Below are 20276 nucleotides of genomic sequence, written 5' to 3'. Positions count from 1 at the left end.
AAGTTAGTCATCCACAGACAGAGGCGTCGTTAGTAGGATTAGGCATCGAGAACCGATTCCTACTTGGAATCGTTTCAAAAATTAAGATTCCAGTGGAATGGTTTCTTTATTGGAATCGTTTGGAGGATTTGGTTTCAAGTCTAATCATTGGTTCCAAATTTAACATGCGCAAGTTTTGGTTTCCGTAGCGGCCAGGCACTTATTATTTTGGATAACCTATGTCTTTTATTTATTGATAATTTTATCAGTTGTATTTGTACTTTATTCTATTCTTAGACATTTTTCTACTATGTTTTATCATCTATGCAAATTGTAAAGCACTTTGTGACCCTGTCTGTGAAAAGCTGTATAAATAAATTTTACTTACTTACTTACTTACTTGTTGTGTTGCAGCTATGGAGCACAGTAAGCGGCGCTCTAGTGTGACTTTATTTTACGTTGGAAAACTGTAACTTTGTCCAGTTTATTTTTCCAAGGCGAATAGAACAGGCAGCTACGTGCGGGGTCTGACCATCATGACGTGTTTGTTGCTATCACATAGCAACCGTCTCTAAGTGAGGAAAGCTGTGAAAAGTGTAATTTTCAGAGGAATCAAAGCCAAATCAGTCTAATACATTGATGCCATTAACACAAAGTTTAGGAGCGTAATACTAATGATTTAGTGTGAAGTTCCTGTGACGTGACCTTTCCAGTCTACGGTTCAGACTCAAACACACGGAGCTCTGAAGCAGACCTGTGTGTCGCTGAGTGTCCTCTCTCTCTGTAAAAATAGTAATGTTTCCATTATACAATATGTAGTAGGGGGCTCCTTGCTCCTTCTCTCTTTCAGCTAAGCGGTCCTTGGCCTAAAAAAACGTAACGTAAAAAAATGAAGACCCCTTGCCTAAATGATGCTGATTAATCACCCTGAGTTCACTAAAAATGTCTGCGAAGAGACAGGGCAAGGAAGCCATCACACACACAGACCAGAGCCCCTTTCTACTTCAGCCTGCTCAGTGTTTCCCAAACTTTGATTTAATGGTGGCGGCCCGCCACAATATCAACATTGACCGCCACATACTGATTTTCTATTTTTTTCTACTATTTAAAAGGGGCAAACTCTTATTTTACTGTAGAGCAGCCCACAGCCCATTGATTCGTTCAGCCCCCCCTCATCTCCACACACTTGGACTGCTTGACCTATGTTTCGTACCTCTACACCAACGGCATTCACCTGGAACTCCCAAACAGTGGCGGGGCTAGAAGGTGGGCAGGGGAAGGCACTGCCCCCCTGAAATATAAATAATACATCCATTGGGCTAGAGTGCTGTCAATCTGACAATTTTAATTTTCATTGATTAAGTACTGTCACTTGGCTGCCTGTTCTGCCAATTTTCCAACCCTTGTCACATGACCAAGTAATGTTTCCATGACGATACCATGGAACCAGCACTGTTTTTTTTTTTAAAGTGGCAGACTGAGCCTATAGAAAATGTGCATTGTATTCGGATATGCAATTTGTTTGAAATAAAAACATCCATCCATCCATCTTCGTCCGCTTATCCGGTAACGGGTCGCGGGGGTAGCAGCTCCAGCAGGGGACCCCAAACTTCCCTTTCCCGAGCCACATTAACCAACTCCGACTGGGGGATCCCGAGGCGTTCCCAGGCCAGGTTGGAGATATAATCCCTCCACCTAGTCCTGGGTCTTCCCCGAGGCCTCCTCCCAGCTGGACGTGCCTGGAACACCTCCCTAGGGAGGCGCCCAGGGGGCATCCTTACCAGATGCCCGAACCACCTCAACTGGCTCCTTTCGACGCGAAGGAGCAGCGGCTCTACTCCGAGCTCCTCACGGATGACTGAGCTTCTCACCCTATCTCTAAGGGAGACGCCAGCCACCCTCCTGAGGAAACCCATTTCGGCCGCTTGTACCCTGGATCTCGTTCTTTCGGTCATGACCCAGCTTTCATGACCATAGGTGAGGGTAGGAACGAAAACTGACCGGTAGATCGAGAGCTTTGCCTTCTGGCTCAGCTCTCTTTTCGTCACAACGGTGCGATAAATTGAATGTAATACCGCACCCGCTGCGCCGATTCTCCGACCAATCTCCTGCTCCATTGTCCCCTCACTCGCAAACAAGACCCCAAGGTACTTGAACTCCTTCACTTGGGGTAAGGACTCATTCCCTACCTGGAGAAAGCACTCCATCGGTTTCCTGCTGAGAACCATGGCCTCCGATTTAGAGGTGCTGATCCTCATCCCAGCCGCTTCACACTCGGCTGCGAACCGATCCAGTGAGTGCTGAAGGTCACAGGCCGATGATGCCATCAGGACCACATCATCCGCAAAAAGCAGCGATGAGATCCCCAGCTCACCGAACTGCAACCCCTCTCCACCCCGACTACGCCTCGATATCCTGTCCATAAATACTACAAACAGGATTGGTGACAAAGCGCAGCCCTGGCGGAGGCCAACCCTCACCTGAAACGAGTCCGACTTACTGCCGAGAACCCGGACACAGCTCTCGCTTTGGTCGTACAGAGATTGGATGGCCCTGAGAAGGGACCCCCTCACCCCATACTCCCGCAGCACCTCCCACAGTATCTCCCGGGGGACCCGGTCATACGCCTTCTCCAGATCCACAAAACACATGTAGACCGGTTGGGCATACTCCCAGGCTCCCTCCAGGATCCTTGCAAGAGTAAAGACCTGGTCCGTTGTTCCACGACCAGGACGGAATCCGCATTGTTCCTCTTCAACCTGAGGTTCGACTATCGACCGAACCCTCCTTTCCAGCACCTTGGAGTAGACTTTACCGGGGAGGCTGAGAAGTGTGATACCCCTGTAATTGGCACACACCCTCTGGTCCCCCTTTTTGAAAAGGGGAACCACCACCCCAGTCTGCCACTCCTTAGGCACCGTCCCCGACTTCCACGCAATGTTGAAGAGGCGTGTCAACCAAGACAACCCCTCCACACCCAGAGCTTTAAGCATTTCTGGACGGATCTCATCAATCCCTGGGGCTTTGCCACTGTGGAGTTGTTTAACTACCTCAGCAACTTCCACCAGGGAAATTGACGACAATCCCCCATCATCCTCCAGCTCTGCCTCTACCATAGAGGGCGTATTAGTCGGATTTAGGAGTTCCTCAAAGTGCTCCTTCCACCGCCCTATTACCTCCTCAGTTGAGGTCAACAGCGTTCCATCCTTACTGTACACAGCTTGGATGTTTCCCCGCTTCCCCCTCCTGAGGTGGCGAACGGTTTTCCAGAAGCACCTTGGTGCCGACCGAAAGTCCTTCTCCATGTCTTCTCCGAACTTTTCCCACATCCGCTGCTTTGCCTCTTTCACGGCAGAGGCTGCAGCCCTTCGGGCCCTTCGGTACCTTGCAACTGCCTCCGGAGTCCCCTGGGATAACATATCCCAGAAAGACTCCTTCTTCAGTCGGATGGCTTCCCTGACCACCGGTGTCCACCACGGTGTTCGTGGGTTGCCGCCCCTTGAGGCACCTAAGACCCTAAGACCACAGCTCCCCGCCGCAGCTTCAGCAATGGAAACTTTGAACATTGTCCACTCGGGTTCAATGCCCCCAGCCTCCACAGGGATGCACGAAAAGCTCCGCCGGAGGTGTGAGTTGAAAGTCTGTCGGACAGGGGCCTCCTCCAGACGTTCCCAGTTCACCCGCACTACCCGTTTGGGTTTACCAGGTCTGTCCAGAGTCTTCCCCCACCCTCTGACCCAACTCACCACCAGATGGTGATCAGTTGACAGCTCTGCCCCTCTCTTCACCCGAGTGTCCAAAACATACGGCCTCAGATCAGATGAAACGATTATAAAATCGATCATTGACCTTTGGCCTAGGGTGCTCTGGTACCAAGTACACTTATGAGCATCCCTATGTTCGAACATGGTGTTCGTTATAGACAATCCATGACTAGCACAGAAGTCCAACAACAAACAACCACTCTGGTTTAGATCAGGGAGGCCGTTCCTCCCAATCACGCCTCTCCATGTGTCTCCATCATTGCCCACGTGCGCGTTGAAGTCCCCCAGCAGAACTATGGAGTCCCCCACTGGAGCCCCATGCAGGACTCCATTCAAGGTCTCCAAGAAGGCCGAATACTCCGAGCTCTTGTTTGGTGCATACGCACAAACAATAGTCAGAGTTTTCCCCCCCACAACCCGCAGGCGTAGGGAGGCGACCCTCTCGTCCACCGGGGTAAACTCCAACGTAGCGGCGCTCAGCCGGGGGCTTGTGAGTATCCCCACACCCGCCCGGCGCCTCACACCCTGGGCAACTCCGGAGAAGAAAAGAGTCCAACCCCTATCCAGGAGTATGGTTCCAGAACCGAGACTGTGCGTAGAGGTAAGCCCCACCAGATCCAACTGGTAGCGCTCCACCTCCCGCACAAGTTCCGGTTCCTTCCCCCACAGAGAGGTGACGTTCCACGTCCCCAGAGCCAGCGTCTGCTGCCCGGGTCTGGTCCGTCGAGGCCCCTGACCTTCACTGCCACCCATGTGGCAGCGCACCCGACCCCAGCGGTTCCTCCCACAGGTGGTGGGCCCATGGGTTGGAGAGAGAGGTGCCACGTAGCTTTTTCGGGCTGTGCCCGACCGGGCTCCGTGGCAAACCCGGCCACCAGGCGCTCGCTGACGGGCCCTCCATCTGGGCCTGGCTCCAGACGGGGGCCCCGGGCTTCCTCCGGGCAGGGTCACATCATCTCTACCTCGTTTTTTCATAGGGTTTTTGAACCATTCTTTGTCTGGCCCCTCACCTGAGACCACTTTGCCTTGGGAGACCCTACCAGGAGCACAAAGCTCCAGGCAACACAGCCCTCAGGTTCATAGGGACACACAAACCTCTCCACCACGATAAGGTGATGGTTCCCGGAGAAGGAAATAAAAACAATTTAAACTAATAAAAGGTGCTCCGTATATTTCTGCCATAGTTTTGGTTTTCCACCCCCGATGTAGAGCAGCGTACAGACACTTCCCTAAACGTTGTCTCATTCAGAGACCAGAGACCCAAACGGGGCTCTGGTCTGTCAGGAGGTCTGAGATCTAATGCACAGAAATATAGTGACTGTATTCTTGTATTAGTCTATTATCACTTTATTTTTTCTCAAAATATCACGACTCCTCCAAATAGGGTTGCCACCTTTCAGATGCAGAAAAATAAAGGATGCCAAAGATATTTTTTCTAATGTTGATTTCATACAGACTTTAATTTTATTTTGAAATACAGGAAGATTCCATATTTTAAGGGATGGGTGGTAACCTTACCTCCAAATCACAGAGAACAGATATATTTTGAATGTGCACAAAGTTTTCAACATGAGCAGAAATGTTGCTCAAACACATCTGAAATATTACAGTCCAGGGGTTTATTAATTCATTAAAATGAATTAATGTATCATTGAGGTAAATAATTGTCATATGCACATTTAAGGAGGTTACTTCCCCAACAAAAGATGAAAAAGAGGAGGGAGGAGTAAATAATAGGCTACATGTGTGCTGACTCAGATATAATTACAAAAGTCGATCCAAAGGAGAATAAATAGATGAAAGCAATACAGAATGGCTGAGAGCCTTACTGCAATATCTTCCATTATGTTTTTATATTTGGATTATAATCTATGTTTCCCTTTACATAAAGATATTTTCAGCATAAATTGATGCAGAAAAAGGTAGAAATAGGTGCATAAAAATTCACCAGAATTCAGGAAATGAAGTGTTTAATCCTCAAACTTTTCTGGGGGAGGACCCCCACATTCCCCCACACCCCCATCATAGGTCGCCACACAGATCTGGAAACAAAACCTTGGCCTTTGGGTTGCCAGACCAGTTATGATTAGGCCACATTTTGGTGCCATCTAACTAAAATGAACATACACTGGCTATTAACAAGCTGGGCAAGCCAATCACTGTTTTTGCATCTGGGCTAAGCCCCCAACCTCCTCAAGTCCCAGAGACGCCCCTGTCCACAGATACAGTTAATCCAAATGATTCACTCTGCCACATTTATGTTTAACATTAAAACATGATTCATAAAATCATGCCAACAATTATTTAATAGCTTAGTAATCTGTACGCTAAAAAGGTATTTAGTACCATGTAGTTTAAAGTGCTCATATTATGCTCATGTTCAGGTTTTATAATTGTATTTAGATGTTGTATCAGAATAGGTTTACATGGTTTAAATTTAAAAAAACACGCATTTTTGTTGTACTGCTCATTGCTGCAGCTCCTCTTTTCACCCTGTGTGTTGAGCTCTCTGTTTTAGCTACAGAGTGAGACCTCTCACTTCTGTTCCATCTTTGTTGGGAGTCGCACATGCTCAGTACCTAGGTAAGGACTACTAGCCAGTCAGAAGCAGAGTATGAGGGTGTGCCCTGACAGTACCTAGGTAAGGACTACTAGCCAGTCAGAAGCAGAGTATGAGGGTGTGCCCTGACAGTACCTAGGTAAGGACTACTAGCCAGTCAGAAGCAGAGTATGAGGGTGTGCCCTGACAGTACCTAGGTAAGGACTACTAGCCAGTCAGAAGCAGAGTATGAGGGCGTGCCCTGACAGTACCTAGGTAAGGACTACTAGCCAGTCAGAAACAGAGTATGAGGGCGTGCCATGCTAGCAGCTAGGTGAGCATTATAACGTGTGTTCCAAAGTGACCACGTTTGTCTCTGAAGTAAAGGCTGGACTACAATAGAGCTGTTTGGAGCAGTTTGTGAACAGTGTTTTCTGTTGGAGATGGTAAGTCCCTTTGGGGTGGACTTTGGGCTTTTTCACTTTGTAAACCTATAACATGCACAAAAAAGATATATAACACAATAAAGCAAAGGGAAAAAGCCAAAACGCATAACATGAACACTTTAAGGCAGGACGGCCAACTTTAAACGTTTGTCTGGAGTGATATTCGGTATCGGTGAAGTCAGTGCATTTTATGAGTAAAGCTTGGTTGATGGTGGCCGTGGTGTTCCTGGTGCGAGGGGCACGAGCCATAAAATGGCCCAGCGGGTTTGCCTCTACAAACATCTGTGGAATGCTTCATGTACAGAGCACGGAGCGTCAGACAGGCTTAAATATGTGGTCAGAGAGAGACACCACATTGGGAAAAGACGAAGCATTTGACTGGAGAGTGTGGAAAAACATGACAGATTTCTTTGTCAAAGCTAAAAAATGTTCTTAACAGTGTTAGAGGCAGACAGTCATTTCGATTTGGAGATAAACAACAGTCACGTTATTAATTAGAGTAGATAAATATAATGTTTGGCCGTACGTCAGTGTTTATCATGGATGTGTTTACTACTGTTTTCAGTACTTCTTCTCTACTACTTCTTGCTATTTCACAGATTATTTTGTTTGCACGCCCCCTGGTGTTTTGGAGAATACTGCAACACTTTGTTAAAAAAGTTCAGCAGCCAAATTCTCAAATTTAAGGCATTTATAGATGAAAAGCCAAGTCAATAATCCTGGTCAATGATGGATATGTATGGTTGATCAGCATACTTGCCAACCTCCAGACAAAATCAGAGATCTTCAACAATACCATTAGGGGGTCCTTAGATGTACAGCAGGGGGCCCAATCCAACAAGTCCAACATATTATTAGCAAAGATAAATCAGCTCAGTTTGTGATTTGTTTTTTAATGTTCACAACATTGATGACAGGCTTACTGGCCTGTAGGTAAGGTAGCCACTAAGGTAGCCATTCACAGATACAGTTTTAAGGATATACTGCTACATTTAAATGTAAATTATAAATATATGTCAATAATAATTATTTTAATACCATAGTATTGTATGCACCACTAAAAGGTATGTGTAAAAGCAACTCAATTTTATACAATATGTAGTAGGGGGCTCCTTGCTCCTTCTCTCTTTCAGCTAAGCGGTCCTTGGCCTAAAAAAACGTAACGTAAAAAAATGAAGACCCCTTGCCTAAATGATGCTGATTAATCACCCTGAGTTCACTAAAAATGTCTGCGAAGAGACAGGGCAAGGAAGCCATCACACACACAGACCAGAGCCCCTTTCTACTTCAGCCTGCTCAGTGTTTCCCAAACTTTGATTTAATGGTGGCGGCCCGCCACAATATCAACATTGACCGCCACATACTGATTTTCTATTTTTTTCTACTATTTAAAAGGGGCAAACTCTTATTTTACTGTAGAGCAGCCCACAGCCCATTGATTCGTTCAGCCCCCCCTCATCTCCACACACTTGGACTGCTTGACCTATGTTTCGTACCTCTACACCAACGGCATTCACCTGGAACTCCCAAACAGTGGCGGGGCTAGAAGGTGGGCAGGGGAAGGCACTGCCCCCCTGAAATATAAATAATACATCCATTGGGCTAGAGTGCTGTCAATCTGACAATTTTAATTTTCATTGATTAAGTACTGTCACTTGGCTGCCTGTTCTGCCAATTTTCCAACCCTTGTCACATGACCAAGTAATGTTTCCATGACGATACCATGGAACCAGCACTGTTTTTTTTTTAAAGTGGCAGACTGAGCCTATAGAAAATGTGCATTGTATTCGGATATGCATTTGTTTGAAATAAAAACAATTTAAACTAATAAAAGGTAAATTTAGTCTATTTCTCCCTGCCGTTCTTTCTCACGTAGAGCCCTACGTTAGCTAAGATAGCTGACATTAGCTAGTTAATTAGGCATTCACATTAGCGCCTGTTACAGAGGACCTCTGTAAAACGTCAGTTAAGTTCACTTTAACCAGCCCACTTCTATGAGAAAAAACAACAGCACAAAGAAACTGACTTAACTTTACATAGCTGCTGTCTGGGAGTTTCAGGTGAACTCCTGGAAGAAAATGGCCGATGCTAGCTGTGTAGTGATGCCAGGCTTTGGAGCGGGCTGACGTTCTAAGACTGACATTGACGTCATGTAAATCACGCTCTCTTTGCCCCCTCACCCCCCACGCCAAAAACAGTTACAGAAAGTTGGGAAAAAAATTAGACTGAATAAAGAGTGAAATGAAGATTGTCATTGAGCAACACATCAGTGGCCGGTCTAAAATTAAAGGCGGAAAAGAAGAAGAAAAAAGAAACAGAAAAACACATCAGAATGCAAAAAATCAATATTATATAATTTGTTTAATGCCAGACTATTACGTAAGAGTTGATCCTTCAGTTAGCCCCATCCTTTTTACTTACTGTGGCTAACGATTCAAAGTGAAAAACAAATATTTGCATTCACAAACTGTGAAGTGAAGTGTCAGAATTGTCTACGTGTCTACAGCTATTTAAGACAACGTCATAGTGTAACAAACCAAACCTGCTTTTTAAGAACCACGTTACTGAATGGGAACTGGGTCAATAGATCTGTTTGTCTATCTATCTATCTATCTATCTATCTATCTATCTATCTATCTATCTGTCTATCTATCTATCTGTCTGTCTGTCTGTCTGTCTGTCTGTCTGTCTACTGTATATATATATATATATATATATATATATATATATGCAATGATAAACTCTCGACTCACACATTGTAATACGCTGAGAGAGATAGACAAACAAAGGGAGACTGAAGGGGAGGGGGTGTAGTGGCATATAGGGGGAGGGGTTGTATGCAGAGAGTGTGTGTGTGTGTGTGTGTGTGTGTGTGTGTGTGTCAGTGAGAGAGAGAGAGGGAGAGAGAGAGAGAGAGAGAGAGAGAGAGAATCAAACGCTGGCTGAATTGGGCCCAAATATCCAAGGTTAATTTTGTGAGAAAGCTGCAGTGCCCAGATAAGACCATCCCTGCAAATGAGTTCTGCCTGCCTGGATTACAGCTAAATTTATGCAGCTTTCCTTATCCTTTCACAAGCTCCTCTGAAGTGGCATAATTAACTTGCGCACATAAAATGTGCACATTTTCTGCATGGTGGTAACATTCCTCATTTCACTGCTTTGATTTTCTTTTCTTTTTTTTGTCCTATTCATGAAGGTACTTTAAATTTTGCTTTTTACTCAAGTTTAGAGATTTGTCATTGTAATGGCACAAGATGAGTCTTTCACTACTTAATCATTCTAATTACTCAATAGCAAAATCACTGCTGTCATTATATTCTGCATAGATATGACAAATAAACAAACACAGCGCTCCAATTATCCTTGAGCGTCCGTGGTGTGTGCACATATACAGTCGAGACAAAAGGTTAAAAGATGATTTTGCAAAGCAGATTTAACTACTGACTCATCATACGTGCTTTACATATCACAATATGTACACATAGAGTACAGTACACGCATACACAGAGCAGGTTAACATGTTAGACTGTTTGACAGTGAAGGAACAGAAACCCCTGATACATGTCCAGGCCCAGAGAAATCCTTGAATCTTCAAAGCACATGCAGCTGAGATGCAAATATGGTAAGCTGCACTTGAGGACAGAAGAATATCTGCTCTGCTATTACAAAGCTTTTTTTTTCTTCTTTCCCATCATGCCCCAGGCTGCTCTGTTTATCTGCCCACACACCCCACAAAAAAAACTGTCCAAGGAGGGCTTCCTCGGTAGTAGTAGCAGTAGTCCCAAAAACCAGTTTAACTGGCAGCCATGACCACTTGATTATTATTTATCCTACAGAGCCGCACGCACACACACACACACACACGCACGCACGCACGCACGCACGCACGCACGCACGCACGCACGCACGCACGCACGCACGCACGCACACACACACACACACACACACACACACACACAGCTACATTCACAGCTAACTGCTAACTACAGAGCATGGACAAATTTAGCCTAGTTAGTGGTTGGGTCTTTCAGAAAGGAAGAGTGATGTGTGGGATACTGTAGTGTGAATTTCTGCTGCATGTAGAATCTGGAAAATAGATGAAAAACCAAAAAACTACATATACAGTAGAGATAGCTTAAGTCATGATGTCACGTCTGGCTTGCCCACTGCAATCTCTCATTCAGTTTTTCTTTCATCTGTCTTTCTGAAATATGAAGTGTGTTTCTGAGGTTAACTTCCCATATTCTAAGCTAAGACAATATCACTGGCACCGCAGACAAAACTACATCTCAAACTACAAGCAGCAGGTACTAACGATCTCTTCTCAAGTCATTCCTTTCTAGTTGTAACCTCTGCTGTTTCTGAACTTTTAAAGCCTTTGCTCCTCTCTGTCCTGCTTTTATAATAGGCATGCCCTTCTCGAGCGAATTTGCGTTTCCTACCGTTGGGTACCGGAAATTTGGTACCGGAAATTTGGTACCCAACGGTACCTTTTTCGGTACTTTCCCTCTGTAATAACAAAAATTAATTTCCGTTGTAAATATAATTCCCAACCTATTCATCCTATTTACTTGGAACATTTTGTTATTTATTTAGAACATTTTACACACCACACAAATTAAACCCCTCCCTCTGCCCTCCCAAGCCTGTCTGCCTGTTTTCTTACACTGCACTGTAACTTTTATTGTTGTATTTTTATCTCATTCTATTTTAGTTAGTTTTTTATTTTCCATCTCTTTTTAAGCTCTTTAATGTTTTGTGTAAAGCACTTTGAATGGCCTTGTTGCTGAAATGTGCTATAGAAATAAAGTTGCATTGCCTTACAAAAAAGAAATGACTGTAATGCTTACAACCTCCAGCCTGTCAGTCAGTCACCAGGGCATAGAGAACACTGCTGTGCCTGTCTGTCTCAGAGCAAGTGTAACTGTACTGCGACCGCTTTCGGCTTGCCATCATATTAAATTCACTGTCTGAGTGGAGTTTTGAAACGTGTAACCACACTTGCTACCGCTCTACTGGCGTTGCCGTGACTCACTGTGACTTAAACGAAGAGGAAACGTAGTTTGGCTCCGTCTGCACTACTGCGTGTGTGTGTGTGTGTGTGTGTGTGTGTGTGTGTGTGTGTGTGTGTGCTCCGCTCTCTATCAACATGCTTTGCAACAGTTTGATTTAATGTGAATCGGGCCTCGGTAGTACCGACGTACTTCGGTCGGTACCCAAAGAAGTACTGAATTTGGTACCTCTAGCTCACACAGTAAGAGCGTTCGCCCCATGTTGGCTGAGTCCTGCAGCGGCGCAAGTTCGAATCCGACCTGCTGCCCTTTGCTGCGTGTCATGCCCCATCCCCCTTCCCGAAAGCCCCAAAACAATAATCTTTAAAAAAATAGTAAAGAATGCCCTTCACTATTGCTTGTTTTGGCTGACCGCCCAAATATTGAGTTTACAGATCACATAATACAAAGAAAAACTGCTAATCATCACAATTGAGAAGCGGGTATGGTCTGGTATGGTATATTACTTAATTAATGATGATCGAAATAGTTGCCAATTCATTTTGGGCCTAAACTTGAATTGAAGCTTGAATTGTACCCATTATGCCTGCGTCAAATCTCGTCAGTCACATTATTGTTGCGCAGTAATGGCGTTCATACCGATTGTATGTGTTCGTGTAAGACTTGAGAAGCAGCTGACCAATACTAATTGTATGAATAAAACATGTTGAAACTTGTGAAAAACTTTGATTTTTATACTCATGTCTATACTGCATTAATAGCTCAGTTTAGCAATATAACATGATATAAAATGTAATGCCACTAAGTGGCCCATCCCACACGGAATTACATGACACCAATACAAAAATTACTTCATCCACAGCTTCCGGTCCAATGTCCACAAACAACATACTCTACTTTGCACAAAATAAAGAACAAAAACAACATATTACAGCGGCCACAACATGATAGTGTAACCCATAAATTGTCCAAGTAGAACTAAACATTTCATACATAAAACAAAACTAACAGGGAATGTATCTTCCAGGCAGAGAATCATCGATACAAAGCAGTCTTGTTTTTAGCCCATGCTTGTTCTAAAAAGTCTGCAAATAATAATATTCATATACAAATTTGTTAAAATCTCTTTAGCTTGAAAAATCTAAAGGGATTTAACACACAGAACCAATTTATCCCTTACTAATAACTAATAATTAGCATTCTTCCACAACCACCTAATTAGTTTGTGCTTATTAAATTAGGATGCATGTTTGTTTTTATCTGGTGGTGGTCAGAGTGAGAGCAGATATTAAGGTGATTTTCCAGCTAATTGTAAAAGATGTATATTGAGAGTGAAATTCAAGAGGATGTTCTACAGCTACTGCCATCCTGAGATCTGCCGTTTAGACGTTTTCTGCCTCTGTTTGTCTCTTGGTGATGAAGGTCGATATTGCCAGTGTACACTTCGGTCATTCTTCCAACCATGCCCTATATCCAAATTAGAGTGCGGATCGGGCCGCATTTTTCTGTCCGAGCATGGTCCGCGTCCGACAGAGCAGTAACCGGACCGATATGCAACATATAAAATCATTTTCTGATTCTGACACAAGAAAAATGATCTCTGAATGATGACCGAATCACAGCCGTGATGATATTCTGTAAAGTTCTCCCTCTCCTGTGATATTGCTTAAATCATTGAATTTTTTTTTATGTCTCTCTAAACAGTGAAACTTGATCCTGGGTTTATCTGTCCATATTCACAGATAAATGAGTCCTTTACTTAAGTCATCATAATTTGGTTTCTTTCATATCCATGATATCCATCAGCTCTCTCTTCATCCCTTTAACTTTTCAGCTTTGATCCCTGCTGTTTAACCCTGTTCCGTCCTGTCTGTCCTGCTGTTATTACAGACATGTGTGAATGGCCCCTTGACTCCTAAATCATGATTGCAGCTGTCTCGGTGGTCCTACTCCGCGCACTGCTATGCCCTGTTACACCCTGCTACGCTCTGCGGTGCCCTGCTACGTCCTGCTGCTTCCTGCTACGTCCTGCTATGCTCTGCTGTGCCCTGCTACGTCCTGTAACGGCCTGCAGTGTCTTGCTATGCCATGAACTACTACAAATACTATTTCTAGTCATAGTTCCATTATCTTTATTGTGACTATTATTGCCACTGTTCATCACACCCCCAACCGGCACCGTCAGACACCGCCTACCAAGAGCCTGGATCTGTCCCAGGTTTCTTCCTAAAAGGGAGTTTTTCCTCGCCACTGTCTTACTCTTGGGGGAATTACTAGAATTGTTGGGTCTTTGTAAATTATAGAGTGTGGTCTAGACCTACTCTATCTGTAAAGTGTTAGCATGAGGTTAGCATGATGATTCTGATTGGTTTAAAGAAATGCCATTAAACCAGAGCACATTTTCCTCCGATCCCTGAATGCTATGTGGACTAGCCAGACCCTCCTACAGCAGGCTTTGGAGGAGGGTCCGGCAAAGCGAGACTAGTTACAAAAAAAACAATCTGAGAAGCCGTCATTGGAAACTGTTTGGAAAAGGACAGGCACTTTCAAAAAATACCTGGCAGGTGATTGGATGAACCATTTGTCTATCACGTCCGCCATTGTTGTTTTGAGTGAACAGTCATGGCTGTCATACACACCTAAACCATGTCCGTAGCGTCCAGTAGCTCCTCACCGCACAGCCAACGCTGATTGGTTTGGTAAAATGGTAGTTCGAACTAGACTGGGTAAACCCAGCCCGATCTGCCGGCGATTTGATTTCTCCCTGCAGCTCAGGCTGGAAACCTGTACGTTTATCTATTCTGCTTCCATTACAATTTTGCGGGGACCAATCACAAACTGGCTTATCCACCTGGCGCGCTATTGGTTTAACACGATGACCATAGAGAAGTGACCAAGCAGCTTCTTGTTTACATTCAACATGGCGGCCACCGAAGTGCAGCAACCCGTTGATGCCGCTGTCGCTGTTACATCACCCGGATCGTTGGTGATTGATTGGTTGAAGGACTATCCAATTGCTTACAGAATCATTTGAACTATGTCCATTGATCACGCCTCTTGTGCAGTAGAAAATACAGAGCAGACTCCTCAGACTAATGTTCAATCTTAAAAGATTGAGCTTGGTCTGCTGATAGCCAGACTAAGTTAGAACACAAACGCATTAGGTTGAAGCCTGGTAACAGTGGCGGTTCTACATTGAATTCCACCCTGGGCGAGATTTGAAAAGTCAAAGCTCGCAGACTGCACCAAGCTGGGAGGGCATGAGACGGGAGGTCTCCAGGCTGCAGCCATACCCGACTCAAATATCCTTTCGGTCCAGGTGATATTATATATATATAAACGACAGCCTTTTCAAGACATTTGAGAAGGAAGGAGTGGTAGCATGCAAGCTCCCAAATTGACGCTCGTCTGAGAAATGGAGTTTTGGATAATGTTTTCATGTGAATACTAGTTTACTAGATGAGTAACTTAGTATTTGAAGTAATGCAGTAATGCAGGAAGTGTGCATTTAGTTTCCATGCTTATTGTGTTTCCACAACAATGTTAGTGAGTAAATCTACTGAAATGGCCCCCATACCATAACAGAGGAGTGGGATGTGGCATCAATAAATAAATTAACAATAAATTGTTGGGGAGAGTCATCCCTTTTTTCCATATCATTTTGGAGGGTCATCCAAAATGTATTGCTGGTGAAGGGAGAGTCAGGTCTATTTTGACTAAAGGTCCCAAAACTCCTCCGGTGGCCCCTGAAATAAATAATGAACAGTCTCTAAATAACTGGAATCTCTTAAGTGTGTTTTTCAAATGTTCTAATGAAGGATTTGTGCAATTGAGAAATATAATTTTCTCTTTCACTTATGTTGTTATAATAAAATATATAGATAAATGTGCCAAGAATATATACAATGAGATATATAAAAAATGTAACAAGAGCAGAGAGCAACAATAATATAAAATATTAAGAATATAAAATAAAATAAAATATCGAATAAATATTCTAAATAGCACAAATCCTTCATCACACAAATGTGAAAACACACTAAAGAGAATTTAATTATTACACTATAGCACTAAGAACAGAAAACACAAACTACAACTAAAACCTGACCTTTCTGGCCTTCCTTGATGCAAAATCATCAATGATGTCATCGTATGAAATCTGCTCCCCTATTGAATGATTGATACTGACAGAAAGGCCAGTGAGCTGTTCCTGGGACATGGTAGACCTCAGGTATGACTTGATCAACTTTAGTGTTGAAAAGCTCCTCTCTGCTGGAGTCACAGTGACTGGCAGAGTAAGTGCAATCCTCAGAGCAGTCCAAAAGTTGGGGTAGATCTCCGATAGATCCTTATCATGCATAAAAGTGATGAGCTCAAGGAGGCTTGTGGTCCCCTGTTCCCCTCCTTGTCCGGACCGTTCCATTTGCGAGACCCAGAGGTGAACTGTCCCCCGCGCCCCTTTTTCCTTCTCACACGGCTTCTGTGCACAAGTACGTCTGGCTGCAGCCCGCGGGAAGGCGCGGCTGCAGGCACAGAGGATTTTGGTTTTTTTAAGTGCTCATGCCGCCCCCCCAATGTATCATGAAAAAATGCCGTCCCGGGCGGCTCCCGATAATCTCTCGTGATGTCGTGTTATTGTGAGAATCTTTGTGGCATGCAATGTAAATAGATCCCAACACTTGCACTGCATTGTTTTATAGTATCATTGTCTTAAGATGTCCTCGTTTTACTCCTGGGGATGTTGCCCCCCCTGCTGACCCCATTAATTATTTGGATAGACTAAGTGAACACTGTTTTAGATTGGTTGACCCTGATTACCAAATGTCTGCACCTGCTGATTTGCTCACACCTGATGCATTATGTTTTCACCTGATACCTTTCCTGTAACTTCCTGAAGAAGGCTGGACGCTGAAACGCGTCAAAGTGATGTTTTTAATCTTATTCTAGTTGTCTAGAATGTGCCACGTGATAAAGGCATTTCACCTTTTTTCTAAAGACGAGTGCCTTGGATTTTTTCTTTATGCTCACTGGATATAATCATTTTGGACTAAAAAACAAAACAGAGAACTGAGTTAAAGAATCATCACTGAAATCAGACATATCAGAGAGGGAAAATAAACAGACCATGACTGGGATAAACCATATTACAATTAAACCTACAGTGCGCAACTATTTATATTAATGAACGTCTGTTACATTTAAGCCATTGCCAAATGAGTTGACACAAAGCTAATTAAGCCAATCAGCTCGTATAGCTTTAAAAGGCAGAAATGTGCAAAGGCAGCACTGGACTCTCAGGGGACTACCTGCAGGGGGACAAACAATACATAGAATAGATCAGAAACAGCAAACACCTAGCACAGAAGCACAGAAACACAACCTAATACAAAATAAGTTTTCAGTTTGGATTTTAGGTAATAGAGATATTGTGAGAGTACTAAAAGAGGAAATACAAAGTGACATTTATTGTTGAGTCGAGCCCAAAGGGCAGATGGTTGACGTGGCAAACTGGCATAATAGCCCACAAAAGAAAGCTGGGACCAGAACATTTAATGCTATTTAGAGACTAAGACTAACATTTTAGAAAATCAATTGGAAGCCAATGCAGGGAAGCTACAATGATTACATGATCTCTATTCTTTGTTCTTGTCAGGAGTGTGGCAGCAGCATTCTGTGCGAGTTGGAGACAAGAACGACCTTTATCACTGAGACAGGAAATAAGAGTTTCTCTCGGCACTTTGGGAATTAGTGTGTCAATCCGTGAATGTTGATTATGGTTTGCAGAATAAAACACCATGTGATAAAATGTTAGGTTGTGACAGGAGGGTGGGGATCAAAAATAATTGGATGTCTCCTACGTGGTTTTGAGTTACCCAATGAATTCCTGTTGACCTTGCTGATCCCAACCAGAATCTTCCTATTTTAGACAAGTTTTCCAAAGTTGGTGAAGTACCAAAGTTGGTGAAGTACCAAAGTTGGTGAAGTACCAATATCTTTAGCCACACTAGGTGTCGTGGCTCCAAGCATGGCAGTGTTGGTCGGTCCACCACGTTAGTCAACTGAAATATTTCAACAATGACAGGAAGTTTACACAGGGTAATGGACCCTCAAATGCATGACTTGTTCTCAGATGTCAAAGTTCAAACTGTTTATTCACAAGCTGTATAAAAAAAACACAGGCGAGAGTACCGAAACGCAAAGGCAGAGTACAAACCAGAAGACAAAGCAGGGTGGAAAAACTCACTAGTAGCACAAGCTGGAGAAAAACAGGCTGGAACGCTGACACAAACAGTACAAGACGAACTGGCACAGGACTGAGGAAAAGGGGCATGTGTATATATACTAAACAAAATTATAAACGCAACACTTTTGTTTTTGCCCCCATTTTACATGAGCTGAACTCAAAGATCTAAGACTTTTTCTATGTACACAAAATGCTTATTTCTCACAAATATTGTTCACAAATCTGTCTAAATCTGTGTTAGTGAGCACTCCTTTGCCGAGATAATCCATCCTCCTCACAGGTGTGGCATATCAAGATGCTTATTATTGCACAGGTGTGCCTTAGGCTGGCCACAATAAAAGGTCTAAAATATAAAATGTGCAGTTTTACTTTATTGGGGCGGTCCGGGGAGGGGGGGCTCCGAGAACCAGTCAGTATCTGGTGCTAGGATTAGGGTTATGGTTCATCCGTGAAGAGAACAACTCGCCAAAGTGCCAGACGCCATCGAATGTGAGTATTTGCCTACTCAAGTCGGTTACGATGATGAACTGCAGTCAGGTAAAGAGAGAGAGAGAGAGAGAGAGAGAGAGAGAGAGAGGGATGAACCCTAACCCTAACCATAACCATAACACCAGATAATGAGTTTTCGGACCCCCACCTCCCAATACAGTAAAACTGCACATTTTAGAGTGGCCTTTTATATGGCCAGCCTAAGGCACACCTGTGCAATAATCATGCTGTCTAATCAGCATCTTGATATGCCACACCTGTGAGGAGGATGGATTTTCTCAGCAAAGGAGAAGTGCCCACTAACACAGATTTAGACAGATTTGTGAACAATATTTGAGAGAAATAGGCCTTTTGTGTACATAGAAAAAGTCTTAGATCTTTGAGTTCAGCTCATGAAAAATGAGGGCAAAAACAAAAGTGTTACGTTTATAATTTTGTTCAGTGCATAGACATGGGGAGACAGTTGGACACAGGTGCAACACATTAGGGGAGGGGCAGTAATCACACATGAAAGGAAGGCAGACAAAGACCAGGAAGTGACGGGGCCTACAAGAGACAAGACTGTGAGTATCAAAATAAAACAGGAAATGACAAAAACATACAGAAATAATCATGAAACAAAACATGACTTTATGAGCTGGAGTTGACATGACAAACAACTATCGACATTCCATGTTCTGCTGAAGACAATCTGTGATAACTTTGGTGATACCCTGACTTTTCCTTTAGCGCCATCATTAGGTGAAAATGACGCATCTACGTACGACGCAGGCTAAGTATGTAGGTATGTGAAGATACCGACCCTACGCTGGACCCTACGTCATAGCCTGACGTGCACCTGTCGAAAAAATGTAACTACATGTCGCATCGATGCACATCACTTGCTAGGCATGCTTCCTCCTCCTTTGGTGTTCAAGGTCCACTTTAAGTTTTGTAGAGATTTTGAATAGACCGACACTGGTTCTCAAACTGTGGTACAAGTACCACAAGCTCCCTCTAGTGGTACGCAGATGGATTTAAAAATAAAAAATGAAATTAATTCATTTAAAAACATAATACTTTAAATATGATCAGTAATGACCATTTAAAGTAATTTAAAACAAGTGTTTCCTTACATGTAATATTTTTTGTTTCAACATCACATTCATGAACGAAGTGCGCATACATCCATGATTAGTTATGAGCTGGGATGGCAAGATAGTAAGCACAGGTAAAATGAATTGTTCAAAAACAATGCATTGTGGCTCCAAACAGGAAGGCAGAGAAGTGCGTATGAGGAGGAGAATATATTTCGAGTAGCCCTGTTGAAACTAATGCAAATGCTCCCCACAGCACCAGCTAGCAGCAAACGACGCAAAACAGTAAGGATATATGACCCGAGTTACCTCAAATTTAGATTCAGTCAGAGGCGCGGGACAGAGGAAGTGCAGCATGGCTGTGGCTGTCCACAATAAATAATGGTTTTAGGAGTGAACCTGCCTCCTGCGTGAACTGTCTGTAGCTGAATAGAGTAGGCCTATGCTACTCTATTTTATTGGTGGTACTTATGGCGTTTTTCCATTACATGGTACCTGCTCGACTCGCCTCGACTCTACTCGCCTCGACTCGACTCGACACACTGTGCGTCCGTTTTCCATTGCAGATTTTAGTACCGCCTCAGCGTGGCTGGTCGTCTTGCCGGCTCGACGCACACACCAGCGCACAAGTATAAACATCAGACCACTTGAGCTTGTTTTATAGTTCTGTGGAGGCTCCACGCAGAGCTTTCACCGTAGCCTATGTAATATGTGGCCTGTTGTATAC

At 43.8% G+C, this 20276-nt stretch overlaps 1 long non-coding RNA gene across 1 annotated transcript; it reads right to left on the bottom strand.

Annotated features, from left to right (window-relative positions):
* Positions 1-378: 378 nt before the first annotated feature.
* LOC116035748 lies at positions 379-18643 on the bottom strand. Its single transcript, XR_004101445.1, has 3 exons — positions 18632-18643; positions 14793-14794; positions 379-446 (listed from the first exon to the last, which is right to left on the bottom strand). It is a non-coding gene; the product is annotated as an uncharacterized LOC116035748 (long non-coding RNA).
* Between the last annotated feature and the right edge of the window lie 1633 nt (positions 18644-20276).

This window comes from Sander lucioperca, chromosome 16 (genome assembly GCF_008315115.2).
Source record: "Sander lucioperca isolate FBNREF2018 chromosome 16, SLUC_FBN_1.2, whole genome shotgun sequence".
Classification (NCBI taxonomy): Eukaryota; Metazoa; Chordata; class Actinopteri; order Perciformes; family Percidae; genus Sander; species Sander lucioperca.
The sequence above is the reverse complement of the archived record's forward strand: the minus strand, read 5'-3'. Positions and strand labels throughout refer to the sequence as shown.